The sequence below is a fragment of the Bison bison genome, unplaced genomic scaffold, assembly GCF_000754665.1.
Source record: "Bison bison bison isolate TAMUID 2011002044 unplaced genomic scaffold, Bison_UMD1.0 scf7180017864238, whole genome shotgun sequence".
NCBI classification, from domain to species: domain Eukaryota; kingdom Metazoa; phylum Chordata; class Mammalia; order Artiodactyla; family Bovidae; genus Bison; species Bison bison.
In genome coordinates this window covers 2,877,555-2,882,677 of record NW_011494810.1, presented here as the reverse complement: position 1 = coordinate 2,882,677, position 5,123 = coordinate 2,877,555, and positions in this window count along the sequence as shown.

Genomic DNA, 5,123 nt, shown 5'->3' with positions numbered 1-5,123 from the left:
CCCCATGAGCTGCAGCATGTCAAGCTCCCCTGTCCTTCATTATCTCTGAAGTTTGCTCAGATTCATGTTCATTTAATCGGTGATGCTAAATGATGGGGTCGCAAAGAGTTTTGAATGATGGTTCAAAACATCAGTCATTCAACCATCTCATTTTCTGTCACTCCTTTCTCCTTCTGCCCTTAATCTTTGCCTACATAAGAGTCTTTTCCGGTAAGTTGGCCCTTCACATCAGGTGGCCAAACTATTGGAGCTTCAGCTTCAGCATCAGTTCTTCCAATGAATATTCAGAACTGATTTCCTTTAGGACTAACTGTTTTGATCTCCTTGCTATCCAAGGGACTTTCAAGAGTCTTCTCCAACACCACAGTTAGAAAGCATTAATTCTTTGGTGCTCAGCCTTCTTTATGGTCCAGCTCTAACATCTGTACATGACTACTGGAAAAACCATAGCTTTGACTATACAGACCTTGGTTGGCAAAGTGATGTCTCTGCTTTTTAATACGATGTCTAGGTTTATCACAGCTTTCCAAGGAGTAAGTGTCTTAATTTCATGACTGCAGTGACTGTTCACTGTGATTTGGGAGCCCAAGAAAATAAAATCTTTCGCTGCTTCCACTTTTTCCCCTTCTATTTGCCCTGAAGTGATGGGACCAGGTACCATATTGCAATAGCTTATGCATTATCACCAGCTTTATGTTTAAAACACTAATCCAATCCTATCATTTTTCTGCATAAAAATATTTAATAACTCATCACTGCCCACAGAACAAGCATAGCTCTCAAAGTATTCTCAGCATAACTTTCTACGTCTTGCTCCTATCAGTCTCCACACTAGGCTCCAGCTCCCATTCCCTAGGGTCACACATACATGCCTTAACTTACCTTCTGTTATACATAGTTTTCCCATTATCTAAAACTAACTTTCTCTCCTTCATGTAGAGAATTTGTAATCACCCTCCAAAGCTCAGAATCAACATCTCCTCCCTGATTCTCCATTCAAGACACTTGGTTGCTTCTTTCATCAGCCAGTCAATAAAAACTGAAAGCCAACTATGTGCCCTAGTACTCCTCTGTCCATGGAATTCTCCAGGCAAGAATACTGGAGTGTGTAGCCATTCCCTTCTCCAGGGGATCTTCCTGACCCAGGGATCGAACCCAGGTCTCCTGCATTGCAGGCAGATTCTTTACCCTCTGAACCACCAGGGAAGAATAATACAAGGTACTAAGGCCACAGTAAACAAGAGTCTGTCTGACCCAGACTCTAATAGTCTGCTGCCATGCTGTTGCTTCAGTCATGTAAAACTCTTTGCGACCCCATCGACTGTAGCCCACCAGGCTCCCAGGCAAGAATACTGGAGTGGGTTGCCATTTCTTTCTCCAAAATAAATAGACAAACTTTTTTCAAAAAAAGAACTGATTGTTGGCAGCTCAATAATTATATATATTTTTGAAACATATAGGACTTCCCTGGTCATCCAGTGGTTAAGACTCTACATTTTCCATGCAGGGGCACAGATTGGATCCCTGGTCAAGGAAGTTCCCCATGATGTGGGGTGTAACCAAAAATTAATTAATTAATTGTAAAACAATAGCATAGAAAGCAAAAATTGTTAGAATCAAATTATTTCAAGTCTCTAGCATTATTCAAGAAGTGTGAAAAATACTAAGGCAATGACACCCCACTCTAGTACTCTTGCCTGGAAAATCCCATGGACGGAGGAGCCTGGTAGGCTGCAGTCCGTGGGGTCGATAAGAGTTGGACAAGACTGAGCAACTTCACTTTCACTTTCCACTTTCATGCATTGGAGAATGAAATGGCAACCCACACCAGTATTCTTGCCTGGAGAATCCCAGGGATGGGGGAGCCTGGTGGGCTGCCATCTACGGGGTCGCACAGAGTCGGACACGACTGAAGCAACTTAGCAGCAGCAGCAGCAGCATGGTGAGTTAAGAATGCTTATTATAATCCCTAGATGTTGTTGTTCAGTCACTAAGTCATGTCCAACTCTTTGCTACCCCATGGACTGCAGTATGCCAGGCTTCTCTGTCCTTCACTATCTCTCAGAGTTTGCTCAAACTCATGTCTATTAAGTCAGCAATGTCATCCAAACTCTGTCATCCCCTCCTTCTTTTGCCTTCAATCTTTCCCAGCATCAAGGTCTTTTCTAATGAGTCCACTCTTCGCATCAGGTGGCCCAAGTATTGGAGCTTCAGCTTCAGCATCAGTCCTTCCAATGAATAGTCCGAGTTGATTTCTTTTAGGATTGACCAATTTGATCTCCTTGATGTCCCAGAGACTCTCAAGAGTCTTCTCCAGCACCACAGTTCACGCCACTAAAAGAGTAATCAAATAATAATCAAATATCTAAATAGTTAAATATTAATGAAAATAAAGACTAAAAAGTGGAATGATAAAAATCATTGTTCAGGGCTTCCCTGGTGGCTCAAAGGTAAAGAATCTGCCTGCCAATGCAGGTGACACAGACTCTATCCCTGGTCCAGGAAGAATCCACATGCCTGGGGCAACTGGGCCAGTGTACCACAACTACTGAGCCCACGTGCCCTGGAGCTTGTGCTCTTCAACAAGAGAAACCACCGCAATGAGAAGCTCGTGCACTGCAACTAGAGTAGCTCCCGCTCATTGCAACTAGAGCAAAGCCCACGCAGCAGCGAAGACACAGCACAGCCAAAAATAAATATATTAAAAAATTTTAAGTCATTGTTCAATACAAAAGAAGGCCAGAAAAGAGAAAGAATGAAGGAACAAAGAACAGATAGAACAAAATAAACAGCAAAATAGTAGAAATAAACACACTATATCATAACAAAATTAAATGGAAATGAAGTAAAACACTCTAAATAAAAAATAAAGATTATCAGACCGGATTTTAAAAATACAACTATATGCTATTTACAAGTGACACACTTTAAATATAAGCTCATCAAGGTTAAAAGAACACAATAGAACAGGATCAAAAAAGATGCGCCATACAAATAAAACAGAAAAAAGCTGGCTTAGCTAAATTATTATTGGGCAAAATAGACTTTAAGATAAGTTCACACTGATAAAAGTGTTTGTATAGCTGAAAATACAAGCTTTTAATTGCATCTTTAGAAATAAAATATATGAAACAAAAAATAACAGAATGAAAAAGTAAACAAACCCACAATCATTGTTGGAGACACACGTCTCAATAATTGACAGAACTAGTAAAGTATCAGTAGGGATACAGAAGATCTGAACCTACCATCAACTATATTGACAAAATTGAATATTTACACAACACTATACCCATCAACCGGAGAAGGCAATGGCAGCCCACTCCAGTACTTTTGCCTGGAGAACCCCATGGATGGAAAAGCCTGGTAGGCTGCAGTCCATGGGGTCGCACAGGGTCAGACACGACTCAGCGACTTCACTTTCACTTTTCACTTTCATCCATTGGAGAAGGAAATGGCAACCCACTCCAGTATTCTTGCCTGGAGAATCCCAGGGATGGGGGAGCCTGGTGGGCTGCTGTCTCTGGGGTTGCACGGAGTCAGACATGACTGAAGCGACTTAGCAGCAGCATACCCATTAACTGCAAAATACATTCTTTTTAAATACAAGTGAAATGTTCACCAAATAGACCAATATGCTGGCCCATAAAACAGATCTCAAGAGACTTCAAAAGACTGAAGTCTGACACGGTATGTTCTCTGATCACAATAAATTAAATAATAAATTAACAAGAAATCAAAAGAAGCCCTAAATATATGGAAATTAAGCAACTCATTTATACAAAGTTCAAGATCAGGCGAAACTAATCCACAGAAATAGAGTTGAAGATAGTTTCTTTTGGGTAAGATGAGACAGTGAGCATTCTGAGACTCTGAATGTTCTATATCTTAATATAGGCAGTGGTTATACAGGTGTATTTACATATAAAATTCATTCAAGATTTGTATTTATACACTTTAAGTAAGTTGTATATAAAAATGTAAATTAGAGGGACTTCCCTGCTGGTTCAGTGGTTAGGAATCCACCTGCCAATGCAGGGGACACAGGTTGGATCCCTGATCTGAGAAGATTCCACGTGCTGCAGGGCAACTAAGCACGTGAGCCACAACTACTGAGCCTCTGTGCCACAGCTACTAAAGCTTAAAGCTTACATGCCCCACAGCCTGTGCTTCTCAGCAAGAGAAGCCTCCACCATGAGAAGTCCATGCACCTCAACTAGAGGGTAGCCTCCACTTAAGGCAACTAGAGAAAGCCCGTGCACAGCAGCAAAGACCCAGTGCAACCAAAAAGGAATTAATTAATTAATTAATTTAAAAGAAAATAAACCAATTGCTGCTATTTTTTTTTAATGTAAATTAGAATAAAAGACATTGGGAATTCCCTGAAAGTCCAGTGGTTAGAACTCAGCCGTCTTACTGCCAGGGCCCAGGGTTCAATCCTTGGTCAGGGAGCTAAGATCCCACAAACTACGTGGTGCAGCCAAAAAAAAAGCATATAAAGAAAAAAGACATTAAATTCCCTAGTACCTAAAAAGTATCTAGTTTATGGTTGCATTCTAAGTCACTTCAGTTGTGTCTAACTCTTTGTGATCCCATAAACTGTGGCCCACCAGGTTCCTCTGGCCAAGGGATTCTCCAGGCAAGAATACTGGAGTGGGTTGCCATGCCCTCCTCCAAGGGAATCTTCCTGACCCAAGGATCAAACCTGCATTTCTTTATGTCTCCTGCATTGGCAGATGGGCTCTTAACCCCTGGGAAGCCATCTAGTTCATGGAGGATGCTAAATAAATGTTTAATGAATTTAAAAAGGAGAGAGAAATAAAGAATAGAATGAAAAGGTTTAACATACTTTTAATACCATTTACACCAATTAGATTGGCAAGAGATAAAGAAGTCGGCTAGTACCAAGTGCTGTAGAGAATGAAAATCAATGGAAACCCTTATACTTTGCTGATGAGAATATACATTGATTCACTTTAGAAAGCAATTAGGTGTTGGCTTATAAAGTATATCATTCACATACTCTCAGTTCAGTTCAGTTCAGTCACTCAGTCATGTCCGACTCTTTGCAACCCCATGAATCACAGCACGCCAGGCCTCCCTGTCCATCACCAACACCCGGA